Source organism: Manacus vitellinus, unplaced genomic scaffold, assembly GCF_001715985.3.
Source record: "Manacus vitellinus isolate BGI_N305 unplaced genomic scaffold, ASM171598v3 scaffold_0_pilon, whole genome shotgun sequence".
Lineage (NCBI taxonomy): Eukaryota > Metazoa > Chordata > Aves > Passeriformes > Pipridae > Manacus > Manacus vitellinus.
Genome location: NW_021938789.1, coordinates 46377309 through 46397265, shown reverse-complemented (window position 1 = coordinate 46397265; position 19957 = coordinate 46377309). Strand labels below are relative to the sequence as shown.

The window sequence follows — 19957 nt, the reverse complement described above, 5'->3', positions numbered from 1 at the left end:
TACTTAGATTGAGGGAAAAAAACCCACATGGACTCCCCTCCATACCTCTCCAAAACACCAACCAAAATATAAAGAAATGGGCTACCCTTAATAAAAAGGGCATGATCCAGAATACCTACCTTGTATCCCAAAGTGCTGACTTATGCTTATCTCTAAGCATCTGTAACTCCCTGCCCTGTGCAGCTTTATTAGGATAAATAAAGGAAACATGTCTGAGGGCAAAAGATGGAAAGAAGCAAGGCTTTTAATGATTATTCACTAGAGATTGATTCTTCTCAGTGCCTTATCATCAGTCTTACAGTCACTTTGCTACACTCAGGGTCAGAGCAATCGTATTTGTGTATACTTGTTTGTGCAAGCGTGGGTGAAGTAAAGGGAAGTATGAAATGTTAGGAATTCCAGTGTTGTAATTCCACCCTTGTTGCTTCATAATGAGATTTTCCTGTGTTCCAGGTACTGCCTATTTATCTCTTAACTGTCATTGCCTCTCCTACTCCGCTTAATCCAGGCAGTGCTGGAAGGTTAACACAGAGGTTGGGCATGGAATCTTTTTGCATTATGCCAAAAAGATTCACTAAAATAGGTCTGCGTAAAAAACTTCGTGATGAATTCACAAAGCCTCCTGTAAATGCCTAAGGACTTTGCATTCTATAAATATTTAAAACAAATATCTCCCAATACATAAACACACTCATTTCCTGCTGATAATCCCAGAGGCATCAGCAGGGGTGGAGGGAAGGCAGTTATTTGCACTCAGATGTTGTTTAGCATATCCCTAGATTCAATGAAACTTTTTTGTGTTAATTCTTCCTTTTCACTTATCCTTTTCATCATCACATAGCATTTAAAAATGCAGGAGATGTAATCCAGCTCCTAATCTTAGCTAATGGGAGCTGTGTCTAATTAAAAACTCATCAGTGTAAAAATATATTTTGTTCACAGCAAAAGGAAAAAAAGTACAAAACCCAACTCTTAAAAATTCCATCCTGCAATATTGCTACTTTTGTTTCTTGTGCATGATCTGTGCAATTAGACATTACTTTACTTCAATTAAACAACATCACATATGTGCAAGAAAAGTCTTGTTTACACTAAACAGTTTGGGGAGAGGAAAGATGTTTTCTAACACAGGACTCAGCTCATCCACTACCGAAAAGTAACAACTCGGGGACAGTAATGTAGCTCCTGACAGCTCGGCCTAGTATTATGCAGCAGCAGAGAATGAATGCTACTGCTACTACTACTACTAATAAAAAGGTATCAAGTACTACCTATCAAGGAAAAGCTACACAGGCAGAATGTTTCTGTGTAATGAACTGTGCATCTGGATCATAAGGGCCTTCAAACAATTAGGCTTCATTTTTCTCTCTCAGCTGTGCAGTGCCCCCTCTCATCCTCTTTGCCTGCTCTGACTGACGCAAGTTGTATTCATGGTGTGCACACATTGAGCAAGTGCTGCCATCGTGTCTGAGGCATTTGGGCTCCTCTGAATGCTCTGCTGGGTAACTGAACCCTGGCTCTCTTCTTCTGACCTAGTGCCATCTCTGAAAGGACACAAGGACAGCAGATATAGAGAACTAGCTTCAGCATTCTGAAGTCTGGCACTGCCCCAGAGCTCCAGGAGATGCTTCACTGCCCTCTCCTGAAATCTACCAGGTGGTGGGTGAAAGCCCAGAAAGCGTGCAGACTGTTGTCTTTGCAATTTTATAATTTAAATCCACTGCACAGCTCAAGTAGGTACACTGTTTACTTACCAGTGTTTGTTTGCACTGCTGCATTTCTACCATTCCTACTTGGAGAACAGCCTTCCTCTCCCCACTTCCAGAACAATGCCTTACAGGGAAACACTTACTAATATACTCAGGAGAGCTCCTGCAGCCTTTGCATGGGAAAGACTGCCAATTGCATGTGGAGATAGAGTCAGGTCATGTTTCCGCTTAGGTTCAAGTAAACTTCTTCAATTTATTTAGTAATGTGGAATTAACTTTACATTTAAAATAGATCCTGTCCCCATGAACTCAGAATATCAGGAAAATACTCCTTGAGTTTTCAAGGCCTTAACCCTTGCAAGAACTGGAGAAGCTTTCTCTTTTCTCCCCTGTAGCAGCTAAGAACTGCACAACCAGAAGGGGAGCAAAGCAAGCTGGGTGACTACAAAGATAGGAGCACAGACCTATGCATAACACTTTAGGTCTGCCCTTACAGGTGCAACAAGGTTTTATTTTCTATTTCTGTCCTTTGCCTTGCTTCGTTTGCTCCAGAGCATGATCTCCCTTTTCAAGCACCTCTACAGATTACCTTATATTGGTACCACACTGACATCAACCTGTGGCTGACAGTATGCAAAAGTTGCCTGGTACCCTGCAGGGGAATATGCCATCAAGTGCTTTTGGGAGCCATTCACAGACAGCTGTATTTCCTTTCATTTAAATACTCCCTTTTACAGCTAGCCAAATAAACTAAACCATCTAAACCATGTATCAGCTAAGCTTTTGGTGATGGTTGGAGGATTTATTCCTTTTTTTTTTTTCTGTAACTGAATGAAAAGTGAAGTAGGCTTGCCACTGGAAACATTGTTATTATTATCACTGCATCATCAAATACCTACAAACTAGACTTGTCATCTATATATGACACCTGCCACAACCAGGCCTCAGGCTTGGCTGCTTGAGGCATCATCATAATAGATAGTGTGGTGAAATAAGTTCTGGTAATCTCCAAAATAGTACTTCACTTCTCCCAGTGGTTCATTAAGTTATTTAAGGCACACATAGTCCAGATGAGAGAGTTATGTATATACATGTAGAGAAGCTAGGAAGCTTTAGAGATGCATAGAAACGGTCCAGCCAAGAGCACTGACAAAACTGAAGTATGGCATTAGACCCTACCTAGGCAACACAGGCAAACAGAATGAAAACTTGTTTCTCTGTGTAATTGGTGAATAAAGTACTACTTGAGCTGATTCTCAGTGCAGCTTTTCTCCCAATAAACTCCGTCAAGGAAAAAGTGTACCCCTGATGGGCACCATTTCTGCTATCAGAGCTACACTACTACTGCTCTGAGCCCCTGCTGGACCTCAGCCCCTGCTGGACCTCCCAGCCCTGAAAGCCTCCTGACTGGGATATGTCATAGGAAGGAGCATTGCTAGACCCTCAGGAATTCGTGTTCCTGACATGTATCTTCTCCTCTTTTTAATCTTAATTTCTTCCCTTTGCCCTCAGTTTTGACTACCTGGCCAAGTGGACCCCTTGCAACATCACCAAGGCTCTATGAGCAGTGAAGCCATAACAGCCACATACTAAATAGCACAAAAAAGAGTTGCAAGCTTACTGGGTTGTGCTGGGCTTCCCCTCAGCCACCAGAGGACTGGAGAAGTGCAAGGAAGAGACATCATTAGTGGCAAAAACTCTATTTGCTGTGTGACTGTGTTTGTCTTCAGGAACCTGAAGTTGGAGTTTAATGGCAACTGTCAAGACCATCTTAACAAACTTGTTTTTGCCTGCCAAACCCAGAGTTTCATCCGACGTAAGACTAAATATTTGCTTTCTGTTTCTCAAAATAATGAAGCCCTATAATTAAAGGGTTAAAGGAAGGCTGATTGAAAAGCTTAATACTCTATATTTCATTTTTTATTAATTTTTCTGAATTTCTATTGAAAGTAAAAAAAAAAAATTAATGGTGCTTTTTGCCATGGGACACAGGTGAAGTCTGTGCTTAAAACCCTGAGCCTTGTTTAAGTATACAGTGACAGGGTCATGCTAATGCCATTGACTCTTTAGACCAATTTATTCCACTTACATTAACACAACATCAACAAGTCCCTGGTCTCTCTGCAGTAAGCAATGCTGCCAGTTGTGATGATGGTATTTGCAAATGAAACCTTGCCTACTGTGAGCTGCTGGGTTGAAAGGCAAGTGCTAGACATTTGAATCCAATGTTAAGCAGAAGTGTGATGATGTTTTGGGAATGAACTTGTAGCAGGTTTCCGATTTGTCTTAATTACTGTGGTACCGCATTTCTTCAACAGCCCGAATAATACCATGAAGCTTGTTTTGTTACACTTTACCAAGTATATATATCTCCTTGCATGGAGGTACATATATGGTCTGATGTCTTTTTATATTTCCCATTTTTATATTCTTAATTTTTTTTTTTTTTCAGTGTAGGCCTCTAGTTCTTCATCCTTTACCTTCTATCCACATTAGATTCTCCCCTTGTCTGTCCCCACAGATGTAGAAATGAAGAGAATTTATTTGGTTTCCCTTCCCACAGGATGAACCTGGAGAGCATGTCTTCCCACCTCTGTCAGTCACCGTACTGAGATATACAGCGTTCACAAGCACTACAATGGCATATGCTCAGCTAAAAGAAGTAGTGAAGTTATGCATGGTAAAATAATTTACTCACCAATATTTTCTATTAATTGAAGCAGATTCTGTTCAAACAGAGCAATACCTAGCCAGCCAATTGTATGGAGAAGCAGGCAGAGGCAAGCCTAGAAAGTATTTTTAGCTTTTTTTTAAATCAGATTTTTGCACAAGTTTTGTCTATTTTTGATTCTAAAGTAAGAATAGGTATTAGCAATTACATATGCAGGGACCACCTCCATTTTTAGCTCAGTGTGGCCGTTTACACCTATCCTAAGCAGCTACAGTACAGCATCTGGAAGAGGCAGAAGACTGCACCTGCTTCCTGGAAGTGTAAGTGTGACAACCCACACTGCAAAGGAGATGGAGACTGACCACGCTCTGCTGTACACACCACAGTGTCTGATCCAAATGACTGGTAGGAGGAGCACTACCAGGGCAAGGAACTGAGAGAAGTGAAAGGAAAAGTGACTGAAGCATTCAGTGGTTATAAAGGAGCACTTCAATATGTTTCTGCTTCAATGGCAGTGTACAGTGTGATGAGAGGGAAAAGAAGTGCAATGTGCAGACATTGGTGATAGTAGCAGTGGGACAAAATGGAAATTGTGCTGTAGGTAGACACAAACCAGCAAATTGGAATGGCTTTTTTTTTTTTCTACTGTAAAAAGAGAGCTTTCATACATACCTGTTATTAGGGCACCCTTCACACACAATATCAAAAGGAAGTGCAAATCCCAACTGCATTTGGTTTCACTTATATGTTGTTTTAATCACTGAGCAAGGAGTATCCAAGTGTGCTGTAGAAAAACTATGATAAATGCCAAATTTTCATACCAAAACAGAGCTTTTGCCTCCAATCCTTTGATGACAAATTCTTGCTATGCAAGAAGCATGGCAATTAATGGCAGAGATTCAGGACAGAAGACACAACATAAAGGCAGTGATTCTGCTGCTGCTATTGTTGTGCTTCTCACAGGAATGCTCCTGGTCTTTCGGAACATCTTGCCAATTAATTTTGATTTCCAGTGGTTTACATCTGTTTCCTCAGGGTAGGTGTCAGAAGTCATGGTCATTTTTAACAGCCTATATAAAGGCAAGTTCATCTACTTCACTGGGGTGATGGTTACCTGGCATTATGCAAATGGGGAAATTCAGACTTTATCAAAGGGAATGGGAATTCTGAACAAGGCAACAATGGGGCTGAGCTCTATTCAATCTAAACAATTTCCTGATCCCATAGAACATGCCTGGCTGCATTACTTGAAGCTGGGCTGGTGAAAAACCTGGCTGTAATCACCTGGATCTCAGAACCAACCCAGCCAGCGGAGGCTAAAATTTCTCTTTGTGACCACCCAGACTGTCTCTTGAATTGCAAAAATTGTTAACAATATTTAAGAAATGATGGCTAAAAAGAGAGGGGAAATAGCCATATTTTAAATTGGCGCGTCTTCTTTTTTTCTTTCTTTTTAGCAGAATTAATTGTCACTTTCTTCTTTATCTGGGAAGAGGGAAGCTTCTGATTTGAAACAACATTGCAAGGAACACATGCAAGCAGAAATGGGCACGGGTCTGGGACTTGGACAGAAAGATCAGTCACTTTTGGATCAGAGGTGCTGGCATATCATTGAAACAATCTGTTGAGGCAAAGAACAAATGGACTGCACACTGGATATCAGGACTCTGTACTGCCTGTATCACGTTACCTACTGTTCAAGGTTACAAGACTAATGTACACAAAATAAGGTCAATCACAGCAGCATCTGATGCATTCAATGTATTTTTGGATGTGTGTGACTTCTCAATTTCACACCTGCGCAGCAGGGCTTGATTCTTATGTTACAACTGCTTCTGACTCAGTAGGCACTACAAATAATCAGTGCTCCTTGATTTCCCCACCTCTCTACCCGAGAAATCTGTTACCTATATTTGGTTTCATGCCAGATCAAAAGCAACTAATTCCATTTTTAACCCTGAAGCTGTTTAATTGTTTTTCTCCTCCTCCACCCTTTTCCTTCACTGTGAGAGGGTAATGACCCAGTTTTGAATGGGTTTGTAACCCCCTCGGTCACACAGTTAACAACTGCTCTAAAAGGTCTACTGGATTCAGAGAGAAAACGGCCTTAACATCCAGTCTTATAACAATAACAGTCAGGCAACTTTGCTGTAATGCTAATCACACTTCCTAAATTTCATGCATTTGGGGTCTGAAAAGGAGGGGGGTGGTGTCTCTGCTAAATTTCTTTAGGCAACACAAAACACACTGAAGATATTTCACTTTTGCCCACTGCCTCCCTGCACAATTATCCCCTATGACAAGGTGCAATGTACTTGATTACCTACATTCAAAATAAACACCAAAATACACTCAGGATATAATTGCTGCAGATTACCTTACTCACCTATCTTAAACCTCTCTTGGTTATTGTAGATGTTGGTTTGGCCCTTGTTTGCCAGCCTGCATGTTGTAGGAGAGCTCTGGAAGCAAAACAAGCTCTGTGGATTTCAGGGAGGAGAAAGTTTTGAATAAAAAGTCTCTTGTGATCAGAGAAAGAATGGGCAGAATGATTAGAGGGAAGATCTAGAATCAAGGATCTGATGATTCCTCTTGGCTTTTTTTTGTTGGTGCAGACAAATATGCATACACAACACAGCTGCTCACAGCCCTGTGGGCTGCATGTGTTTTGGTTCTTCTTCCAGCAGTACAGGCAGCTAAAGTTGCAAGGGTAGAAGTCCCTTACAGATAAGCAGAAGCCACAGTCCTGTGACACTACCAGGGTTAGCACAGCCCTACCTCTAACTGGAGTGTGTATGGCTGCTTCTTATAGTGTTGTTCAGGATTTCACCTTGGAAACTGCAACACTTCAGCCTGTGTTCCTTAGCAAAGCTCTGGAAGAGCTGGTCACTGAGGAAACTGCCCACTACCAGGAGCCCTACCTCATAGCAGAGGGAGTGAGTCTCCATTAGCATATTGCTGTACTCAGCACAATGTGGTGGGACTGATGTGGGTTTTAGAAGAGCACTCACGTATAACATATACTGTCAAAAAATCCTCTTATCCTTCAGTGATCCAAATGGCAATGCTCTCAGTGTTCCCAAAGCCAGCAATAGGATTAAACAGATCACTGTGCATGAGTTGGTGTGGAACTGTTGTAAATTTGTGATGTTAAATGGATAACCAGTATTTTATATAAACAGGCTCAACGGAGTCATGAAATATTGTCTTGTGACTTTCAGAATGGGGACGTTTATAGAGATGCTCCAAACATCTGTGACTGGAAGACTGATATACAGAGAACAAAGTGAACATTACTGGGGTTAAGTCACAAATTTCACATTTTGAGTGACAAACAGGTATTTACCAGGGATAGTATATATCAAAATTAGTCACAATTTCCTATTTAATATGATTTTTGCATTTGCCTTCCTAAGGATGATTATAGGTATTTCAAGTACAGAGGACTAGATACCAGGTCAAATATCATAGTCTTATTTCCACTCTGACTCTTATTCACAATTCATTTTTTTCCACCACAGCCATGCTTCAGGGGCTACCTCTGTTTACAAAGCTTCAGTCCTTTTCAGGCTAGCAGTAAAAGGAGCTCAAGGAACTGAAGAACAGCCCTAATAGCCAGCAGAAGCCTTTACTGTGTTTGTAGCAGGTGCTAGCCTAGCCTCTTTCAAGGTAGTTCATAAATTAAATAAAATAAAAAGACCACTTGAAATATTATAAGTAGTATATAAAATAATAGAGACAAAGCACACAAATACTTCTCATAAAATCACGTAAAATGGATTCTAAGTATTTCAGTTTATTAATAGATTCTAACCTACACCTCCAGGGAAAGAGAAATAGATTAATCATCCCATCCTCTTTATAAAAATCAAAACAAACCATGTGTTTTATCTAGGGTTTAGATGGCAACAAGGGGTACTTTTTGCCAAGTGGTTACTAAAGGGTATCCACCCACCCCTATCATAGGTTTTGCAACTGGAAGGAGCCCAGGTGGCTCAAACAATATTTGTCAATCCTGTCTTGATAGAGCAACTACCTTTTCCTGAGCTGCTGTTGCTGCTTTCAAGCAGATCAATTGTATTCAGTCAAGGTGATGGTGTTCATTCTGCAACACCGCCTTGACCTGCAAGATATTTCATTTTTCTGCAATGCACTGCAGCGACTGCATGGGTAAGACATGTCCCTTTGGCTTGGTGTTTTTCTGGCAGGCTTATGTTTCCACAGGCATGTCAACACCTCCTTGGATATTAGCAGGAGTATAAATGTTAGTTTATGCTAATAAGTAATACATTGAAAAACAAAGAAAAGGTCAGAAACTCTAGTTTTGTATTATGTGATTCCCCCAGACAAAATAAATCCGATTCACGGTAGATGCTTACAGTTTTCCAAGAGATATATTTATAGCTGTGAATATGTACTTTGGCTAACCCTACTGTAAGCATAAAGAAGGGAGAAGAGGAGGGTGAGGGTTTTTTTTCACTTTTAAAGTAAAAGACGGAGGTTAATTGGTTCCGCTAGCTGAAGGGTTATGTGCCAGGCAGCAGGAGCATGCATTGTAATAGAAGAACTACAGAGACAAATGAGCCCGGTCCACAGGATGAAAATATCCACATAATGCCTTGAGATACAGAGAAAGAAACACCAAGGCACAAATAAAATAAAATAAAATTAAGAAATCTCTGGCCATTTCAGGTACAGTGATATTAACCGTTATCTTGGGCAAATAATAAACAATTATTTGCTTAGAAGGGTAAAGAACATATTGTTTCTGTGCTGTAATTGCTAGAAGAGGTGGTCAAGTCAAGACTGAAGTATTGCTTGGTTGTCACCATCAAATTTACCCTTTCTGGCTCAGAGACTCCAGAGCCCAAACTAGCTAAAGGCATTTTGTCATTAAAGGTTTTTGTCATGATCACAAGGAGCAAATCTCACTTATTTTCTCCCTTTAAATCGGTGATGAATGATTTGTGTGAGCAAAGGAGCACTGTAGTAAAAGCAAACAGGAACAGATCTCATAAACCTTGAAGGAAAATCACTAAAGAAAGGGGCAGTTACTCCATGGCAATGTTTCACAGGCATTGGCCATGACAAACATGTATATAAACTTATCATAAAATATCTACAGAAGGAAGGGGAGATCTGGATAAACAAAAAGAGCCTTCACTTAATTTTCTTTTTTATCCAACTTTTTTTTCTGCTTAGTTGTAAGGAGCCCATGGGCGAGATGCACAATTTTGTATAGGAAAATTATCTTTATTTTTCTTATTTCTTCGTACTCTGTCTAGTTTTCTGTCTCTCTACCCTTTCTTTCTTTCTTTGGCAGAAACTACAATTGTCCTTCAACAGAGACCTGCTTTGGAGAAACTCTCCCTGTACTTGTCCATCACTCTTCACTTAAGGTCACACATCATTTCCAAGGCTGATGATAATAGTACCTCCTATCACCTCAAGCCACACAAAAGCCAACAAGAGCACCTGCAGTAGCCCATCCTCGGGAAAAGTGTTAGATACCACTTATCATACTGACAAAACTGCTGCTAAAATACTACCAGTTTCTCTCAGGTCTTCATTTCTATTCAGAGCATTATAAAAGATCTGGAAGTGGTACTATCTCTATAGTACAGACAGAGTTCTATGAAAGCTTATGGAAGGAATGATATAAGCCAGCACTGGTGTGTGGCAGCAATTTTCTCCAGACCCAGCTGGAGCCAGAATGCACAGAACTTCAACAGTATTTGATTCAATAGGAATTGAGAACCTGAATAGCTTTCAGGATCTGGGACAGCAAGATAAAGAGATGGGTGTCTGGAAGATGTTTTGGTCTGACTCTACACAGAGCTAAGTGATTCAGGGTTTTAAGTTCCACTTTCAAACATGATCTTAATGTAACTTCTTAGGATCACACCTTTTCCATGATTTTCATAGGAATGTCCACTTGGATGAATAAAAGTTTGCAGTTTGGATCAGACATAGTAGTCTTTTCCTTCTAATAGATCTTTTACTTTATTTGATGTCCAGCTCATCAGCTTAATATTCTTCCCCGTAATTGCTAAAATTGTTAAAATTTTGCATTCTGCCCTACAAAGTCTGAAATAGTTTAAAAATATATACTGCTAATGCAGGATTTGGCAACTGCTGTGACAGTTCCACTGTGCACTGCTGAGGTGACTCTTTTTTCTTCTGGCTCTTATTAAATGGACTTGGGGAAGTAAGTCTACATTTCCTTTGGTAGGTCAGCTGTAAAATTTTACTTAATAACTAAAATAAACTAATGAAATTATTTCCCGTGGGATTGAACAGATGTGTAACTGAGAGAAACTCAGAGAAGGAGATTAGCAAGGAGTCCTTTTTCTTTCATTTCTTATTAATACAACACTAAACCACAAAGCACTGAAATTTCTAGAGTGAAATTTCTTTACATTTAACAGACTGTGAATCCATACTTTTTTCATATGCTTGGCACATATAAGAGAACAACATTATTATTTTTTTGCAGGTTCATACATTAAAAGACAGATCTTAGAAATTGTCCATCTGATGAAGTTCAGTGCATTGCTATGTGAACTTCTAGTTTTTGTAAAAAAGGTAGTTACTGTGTAGATTAGATTATTTGTTTTCTCACAGAAAATATTGTGCATTAATATACACAGTACCCATACACATAATATTAATGACTTAAAAATAGTAACCATGTGCAAAAAATATATTCTGTGGAATTAAACATTAACATTGGAATTATTTTACTTCCAATGTTTATTGTTTATCCTTCTGGAAGGGGTGACTGTTGTACAAAATTCTCTGTTACTCTTTCCAGTAAAAGGCCACATTAACATTTCTGAATGACCTAGTTTCAAATTTTCTGCTTTCCCCCTCTTACCTCATAATGATTATTCTGCTATGTTTGAATTTATGTTAACATGATAATTTCTGTTTCTCACTCTTATTAAAAAACAGAGATAGGATATTTATTGGAAAGTGTTCAAGGGGGGATTTCTTGTTAGTTTGCTTTTAAATTTTCAAATTGAAACTAGAAGAGTGTTATTTCTTTATGCATTGTTGTTGATTCTGAGGTATTTTACAGGGGGCCATGAAGAATGGAGCATCAAACGGAATGGTTCAATAAAAACTAAGCAGGACAGTGGAAAAACACCATTTTGATTCCACCAGTTTTTTAAAAATATATGAAATAAGAAGCAAATTAAAAATGTAAATATTTTTTAATGAAAACCTAGAGGATTTTAATTAAAGAAAAAATATTCCTACAAGTTCCAAGTAAAATATTAACTTTTTCTTTTTTTTTTTTTTTTCTTTTAATGGAACAATTCAGTAAAGCTTAATGGAATACACATCCCTGCAGTTTACATTTTTCTCCAAAAGAATTGCTTCAGCTAAAAACTGATGCAGCTCTGAACAAAAGATATTTGAATACATTTTATTTTGCCTTTTTTGTGATTTCTTTGCTTCCCTGAAAAGTCTTTCTGAGTCCTACCATTTGCCTAGGTGAATTTAGGATAGTTAAAATGGAAATATTCAGAGAATAAATAAAAAAAGTAAAAACTGGGAAAACAACCACCAAGAACTGTTGTAATCATCTGGGAATTCTATTGTATGCATGGTTGAAAAAGTACGTATTGTTATTAGTTTAACTACTGGGATGGCCAAAAAACTGTAACTTCTCATTCACTTTTATGGGACCATTAAATTTAATGATAAAACTTTATAGAAACTTAGCTTCATTGATGTGTCTGTTTTTAAATCAAATGAAATATAAGCCATATAATGTGATTGCATAACCCTAATTCACAAAATGCTTTACATTTTTTTATTTATATGACTTAGATAAAGAAAAAGGAAAAAACAAAAGACAAAGGCTATTATATTTATATTTTTTTTTATTATGGAGATCTTTGAAATCTCCACTGAGACTTTCTGTTATTATAAATAATGAAATTATTTGAGCAGATAATTTTTTAGGAATTTTTACAGTTCTGTCTTGTAATTAGAAGTTTTAAAACTGTTATTTTAGGAATGCTAGAAAATGCTCATTGCCATTTTAATTTAAATGAATATGAATTATTTTATCTTTTAAAAACTCTGTTTAATAAAAACATTCAACTGAAGCTTGTTTAGTACATATATATTAAGATTAATTAAAATTAATTAATTAGAGTGTTAGAACCTGATGCTGGATTTGTACATTTCTTAGAATGGAAATAAAAATATATACTCGCCTACATAGATGTTTGTGCGTATTCCTTAGAAGGGAAAATGGATTTTACTCCTATTATGGAATGCATTCACCTTGCACTACAGAAATCCTTAAGTGCACGGTGGGGCTGCAGAAATGAGTAGTGCCTATAGTCAACAAATATTAACTAAAAATATCAGACTTTGCATTTTTTATTGTTTCCAGACAAGACAAAGAAGCAACTGCACCATCCTCTGTGCTAAAACTGGACTAATCAAAGACATCAATTGCACTCTGTGGAAGAGGTGCTGTGAAAAAAATGTTATAGTACACTGAATTCTCTGTTGATTTTAGTATTCAGCTGTGCACCATTGGCATCAGAGGCTAGAATATCCTATAGTATATGTTAAATGATGTTCCACTCCACGCAACACTCACACATTCAAATGAAAGTAAGAGCTTCACTTAGGACAGGATGAGCAGTATAATTTCTGTTCAATGAATTCCCACAACTAGTACTTTGTGGAAGAAGTGAAGCAAACTGTCAGAAGGCAGTGAAATTAGTTCTGATGTGGCTTTGCTTTTGCATCAGAAAATATTGAAATAAGCACTCAAGACACATGGTTACCTTTTTCAAAGCTGCCCAGCCTTTCTCCTTCATTGCTGACTCTCAGTATGAGAATGGTAGAAAGACATCATTTTGCAACAGAGGTCATACTGGAAAGAACGATGCCATGCATGACTAATGAAGTCCTCTGATTCAGGGGGAAATTTTGATTTACATTTCAAATCAATATCAATCTCTACCCAAAACAGGTTTTGAGCAAAGAAGAAAGTGAACTCTGCATTTCCATGGAGATAGTTTACGAAGCATAACATACAATGGCTAACATTTCATATGCTATTTCTTATACCAAAGTGCATGTTACTCCTTGCTAAAAGAGCACAGCAATTCATGAAAGCAATTTGTATTTTTCTGCAGGTTCCATATATATCTAAAAAAGTGATGTTATTTATTATCCAATTATTGACATTACTTTATATAGTAAATTCTCTCTTACATACAATTGAGATAGATTGTAGTCCTAAATACAGAATACTTTCCCTAATAGCTTAAAAGGAAAAAAACAAGGCAAAACTATCACTTACAAAACTTTCTCATTAACACTTTTAGCTATGAAAAGTTTGGTTAGTGTATCTCCTTCACAGTTTGATTTTTGTTTCCCGTGCAGGGTATAAAGCTGTCAGCCTCAGTTATTGTTCATGAAAAAAACTATTCTGGTTTTTTTGCTTTTTTTTGGTATTCATAGTCTCTGCCAAGAACAGGTTCTTAGTGCTCAGCACAGCTGAAAGGGATGGGCTCTAGCAAGGAGTCAAATACAAATGGTTATACCAAAATTGATGCAAATCCATGTGGACATCACCTCTTCTATGAGAGAAGAAAAACACACTGAATGAGCAGCAACAACACTTTGGGAGTAGTTAGAAACATTTTCTCTGCTCTGGCAAAAAAAATAAACAGAAAGCAGTCCCTCATTCGAACCAATGCCCAAATTCCCAACAGCAGAGCAGGTAACTGAAGTTTATGCCTCTATCGAATTGTGGGAATGGATGCATTTTGAGACAAGCTGACATGAATTAGTGACAAGAGTGTGTCTTAGCTTGTGTCTTATTTTTGCTAGTCATGCCAATCTGGCAGACTGTGCCTGAGCTGGATTCTGTCCTCGCTCATAACAAAACTGTTAACACAGCTGCAGCTGCCAGTCCAGATGTGCCTCCACAGTCTCTGTGCAGTTCCACCATATCCTTCCCTTTAGGGATATCCAAGGAAAGAAAAAAGTGACAGAAACTGAGGTATCTGATGGTAATGAAGCTGCAGAAATGGTAAAGTAGGAAAGATTTTGCCCTGCTAGAATTTTTGTTACAGATGATGTTACTTGTGCCAGAATAAAAAAGGATTTTCAGATGCTAACACTGGCAGTAGCTGAAAGCAATGGCCATTAGCAAATTCCTAGCACATTTTACCTCTGACCTGTGTAAGCAGATACTCCAAACTGTCACAACGTTGCTTTCACTGGTACAAGTCTCAAATCATAAGTGTTATTTAAACCTGGAAGCATACACACTGCTGATTGCATGTGAGGTGCCTTCTGCTGCCTGCCTGCACTTCAGAGCTTTTCGTTTCCACAGTGGGGTGCACTCTCCAGGTATGAGTATCACATTAAATCCTAGTAGAAGATTATACAGATGACATAAAGTACTAAATTACTGAGGAATGTGCTATGTAGAAAGAGGAAAAATGTGAAGAAAAATGGCACCAAAAATATCACATAAAATTTCTCATACAGTAAGAACTTCCCCAAAACCTGTAGTTATTCTTTCCAAAGACTAAAAGGTGCTTTGACCTTGTCTTTGAAGGTAAACCCCAGAGCATCTCATAACAAACCACAGTATTTCCCTCTCTCCATAACTTTTTGTCAGGAGTGCAAAAGACATGAAAGCTGCCATTCTGGCCTGACATATCTTTGGAATAGTCATGGATGCAGAATAAGGACATAAAAAGTATTAAACTCAATTCTGTGATTTAGACACAGAATCAAAGAGAATAAAGCACAGAGATGAAGGATTAGATCTACACTACACTACTGTATTTAACAAAAACACGTATAAAAGACAAATGAAGAACCAAGTCACCTTTGTTTGACAGCAACTACACACAACTGTTTTCTTTTCTGAAGGAAAGGAAGGGAAGAATAGGAGTTTGTTTGGGTTTGGGTTGTTTTTTTTTCCCCCGAGTGAAACTGCAAGTGGAAATTTGAGATAAAGATAACTTAATCATACAAGTGGATTTTAGCTCTGACAGAAAGGTTAATGATCCAACATTTGGAAGTATGCCAGGACACATCAGTGACCATAAGCAGTCATAAATTTGGTTTTACATTCAAGTGAAAGAAGCCCTGCAGTATAGCATCTCTTGTCATCCTGGTGAAACACTGACTATGTGATGAGTTGGGAAAAATAAAACCTTTGTATTCAATAACATCCTTTCCTGTGAGAGCTGAGTTGAATCTGGAGATCACCCACGTGAATCCCAATAACAATCCTATTTCAGTTCCAATATTGTATCATTATTATAATTTTCTTGCTGGGTTTGTTCTTTATATTCAGAAATACAGCACTCTACAGGGATAGATGTTCTGCCTCAAGTTGTGTTAATCTCAATGAATTCATTTGTAAAGGGGACAGAGAGAAGGGACTAAGGCCAGCTACCATATTGGAAGATATACACTACAGCATTATCTGGAAACAGTGGAGAGGGGAAAACACTCCAAGAATTTTTTTTTTTTTCTTTTTTTTTTTTCTTTTTTTTTAATATTGAAAAAACTAAGCCCAACTATTCAGAGTGAAGTTGGTGAGCGGAGAGGAAAAAAGTGCTGTCACTGTGGGTGTAGATGCTGCTCACAAAAAAAAAAAAAAAAAAAAAAAAAAAAGTAGAAACCTGAAAAATTCCAAGGGAAAAAACAGCATGTTTAGAGCAGGGGAGAATAAAGAGTAAGCTGACAGACCAGACAAGAGAAATGGATCAGTCAAACACAGGAATTAAAAGAAGAGTAAAACCCAGAGAATTCTGTCAGTTTAACATACCTTTTAAAGTGTCTAGCTTGACAGAACCTTAGGAGAAAAAGATTACTTCAGTAAGAAATACTGACGATCCTTCCTGCTGCACAAGGAGTCCAACAAGGAGGCCTTGGCATGTTGGACCTGGGAGGGACCTCTGAACAGGCCTGGGAATGACATAAAGAAAGGCACAGGCTTAGATTAAAAAACTGCATAGTACTAGCCTGAAAATCCCAAACCAGACCATTACAATACAGATAGAAAGACAGATAGATCAGAAACTGCAGATAAACAGGAACTGATTTCATTAAATAAGCACTCAGCCTATGATAAGCAGGATATTGCTTGGGCAAACAGTGCACAAGCAAAACCTTTTCAAGAACAACTATATTCAACAGTTATCTCTGTTTATATTCTCTGTAAATATACTTTCGTGATATATGTCACAATAATAGCTCCTAATTTTTCCCTTTCACTGGATTTACGCTTTTGTAAGTGCATTGGCTTCATCAGTGGGCCTCCCAAATTGCCTCAGGCTACACGAGAGCAGCTCATACCAGCCCAGTGTAAAGGAACATATTTCCACTACAACCACTGCAAACATAATCATGTTTCACTCCTACTTGCAAATTCCTGGAGCTCCTTTGTGTCACTTCTGATTTCTGAACCCTTCCAAATTTACTTGCATTCCTTCTCATAATTTCATTGGAACCCATCACTGCTTGTAGCAGAGTACAACAATGTATATTTTCTGAATGATAGGAAATACAACCATCACATATCCCCATACAAGCCCTGAGCAGTCCACCTTGACCCTGCAAAGCCCTTAGTTGAATTTTTTCCAGAGCAGTTGTTTTTAGGTTATTGGACTGAATCCCATTGATTCTGGCTACCAGTAGACCAGAGCTTTGGCTTCCCAAGCATCTCTTCCTTATCTCATTAACTACTTATTTTCTGGTTTCCCATTTTAAGCTCACACAAAAGCAGCCTCTGGGACATGGGTCCATTACAGCTGCATCCCATAAACGCAAGGATGTGCCCGTGATGCCCTACGAGGTCCAAGCAGGGATCAGGCCGTGCCCAGAGGTCACAGTGAAGGGGCGTCTGGGATGCAGCAGTACCTGAGCACAGTGATCTAACTCTCTGCTACCTCTCATTACCTTTTTCAGTTTCCCAGAGCTATGGCCACTCCATTCTCTGCCTAGTGCCTAAATGATACAACTGTCTGTCAGTACCATAGCTTCAAGGTTAATAGTTATATTCGCAGCACGGGTATTTTTCTCAGTTCACATCAAAATTGATATGTCCTGTAGAGCTGGTCATGTATTCCTTCATGCTGTAAATGCCTCCCCACCTCCTGACTTCACTGGGAAACTTAACTGAACAAGCAATGTGACACAAGAGTTTCAGTGTCAGCTTCAAGAGTCAGGAAAATTTAAAAAACGCTTTAATTCATTTTAGTGGCCCTTAGACAGTAAACTTATAATTACTTCTATGATAACATCATGTAGATTTTCATAGCTTACAAGCAAGAGCCATTTATGCTGGGAAAGACCACTGATACTTTCTGTGTTTCTCTCCATGTTATCTAGCCTTACTAAAATTATAGTTGCTATTCTCTGCCTCTGAAATAAACTGAATATTTAAACAATATAATTCTAGTCTTAAATTTTGACTGAGTTCCGGTTAATTAATCTTCTTCCATTCCCTATCTCTCCTTGGCCTGAGAAAGCCTATACACAATACTATTTGTATTTCACAGATATAGGAAGCTGTGGAAGAACAGTATGAAGAAGAAAGAACTATATAACAAAAATTTCACTGTTTGTTGAGAAAAGGAGGATCAGGAGTGACCTTATTGCTCTCTACAACTACCTGAAAGGAGGTTGTAGCCAGGTAGGGTTGGCCTCTTCTCCCAGGCAGATGGCTACAGAATTAAGCTACACCAGGGCAGGTTTAGGTTGGATATTAGGAGGAATTTCTTCACAGAAAAGGTGATTAGACATCAGAATGGACTTCCCATGGTGGTGGTGGATTCACCATCCCTGGAGGTGTTTAAGGAAAGATCAGATGTGGCACTTGCTGCCATGGTCTTGTTGACAGGGTGGTGTTGGGTCACAGGTTGATGATCTCAGAGGTCTTTTCCAACCTAATTGATTCTGCAATTCTGTAAAAGGATGATCACATGCTTGTGTACAAAGGCAGGAGGAAATCTGGTAGATATTTGTCAATATGATGTAGCTGTGTTTAAATAAAGGACCAGGAAAAAATATTAAAAACAATTATGTTGACACTATGCATTTATGCTTAGCTCTAAACTAAAAGTCATTTTGGGGAGAAGTAACAAAGTTGAGTTCATGGTAAAGTCATGAAAAATGTGAGCCTTTGCTGGACAGGATGGTAACTATATTGGTCTTCTGAATTTACCGTACTGTCATAGTCATGTCTGGGGCTGAATTGGTTGGGCCAGATGGATATCCACCATTCCATGGCTGTGCCTTCTAAACAGCCCTCAGTTTACTGAAGTGATTCCTAGCACAAATTAAGCATGAGCTGGGCCTTTTCCTCTTATCTGTGAATGGCAGAAGCAGCAGGTAATAGGAAATGCCTATGCTTCTCTCGAGGAAGTATTTAACTGAGGAGACACCAGGCACTGCGCAGAGGTACAGTGAAAAAACTGCAGGTGCAAAGCTGCTTTCTCACTTCCTGAGCAAGGTGAAAGGTCTTTGTATAACTTCTTTTTAAAATGATTATGCACGTAAACTATGAATAAATTAGGAATAAGTTAGCAACAGACTAACCAGGATATGCTCAGAAAGACCTTATTAAAAAGTCCATGCATATGACACTTCAAAAATGAAAAATCCATTGTTGCCACCTTTTGAAATTCCTTTTTGAATACAGTCCTAAATATAAGTGCTTATTGTTAACTTGAAAAAAAACCCACAAACCCAAACCAACAAAGAGCTGAATGAGAATAGAAGAGAGTTTGAGAGCACAGTTCTCACTTGCACTACCCCATCTTGCTAGCTGTATGGAGGTGTCAAATGTAAAGGATAAAGGTGGAAACAGGAAGGGACATTTTCCAGAAGCTAGTAATGGTAGTGGCACTTAATCTGTAGGCATTAACTACATACAAAAGAGCTAATGTGTGGATTTTATGAGGTCTGAAAACTCTGAAAAGCTGGAATTTCTAAGAGGGGTAGGGGGGCCAGGCGTAGCCCTTTAGCATTGGAGCCATTATTTGTTTCAGGCTGAGCATGCAAAAACTGAGCCCTCCTAAATCTGTGTGCAATCCTGAAAATGCTGACTTTCACTTTTTAACCCTCTGCTAATTTGCCAAACTAATTTTTCATTTCCCAGCTCCCAATACCTGCAGAATGTACCGTGCTAGATGACTGCAGCATCTCTAGAGGAAATACCTTTTTCACATACAGAAACAAATGCTATTGAGCTGACAGACTGAAAGAAAAGAGTTCGCTTTATGCCTAGAGACACCTGCCTTGGGCATCACGTCCCTGACATTCAGCTTTCACTGCCTGTGGATTTGCCCCTCCTGGGCAGTTATCAGCCATCCTCTATTCTCATATTCCATATATCTGCCAACAGATGTAGCAAAATTAAACCCCATCTGTTGGATAATGTCGTGAGTTTCATGTCCTATTTAGCTCTCTTTGGCCTACAGTCTCCAAAGACAGATTTAAACTGCTGGTTTGCCTACGGCTTCAAGCAGAAATACACACACGTGTGTGTGTCTGTGTGTCTGTGTGT

At 38.7% G+C, this 19957-nt stretch overlaps 1 long non-coding RNA gene across 1 annotated transcript in view; it reads right to left on the bottom strand.

Annotated features, from left to right (window-relative positions):
• The window catches only part of LOC108642076, a 29777-nt gene extending 13430 nt beyond the window's left edge, over positions 1–16347 (bottom strand). The window contains exon 1 of the long non-coding RNA XR_001922451.1: positions 16214–16347. This is a non-coding gene — a long non-coding RNA (uncharacterized LOC108642076). The remainder of the gene's footprint in view (positions 1–16213) is intronic.
• Positions 16348–19957: the final 3610 nt, after the last annotated feature.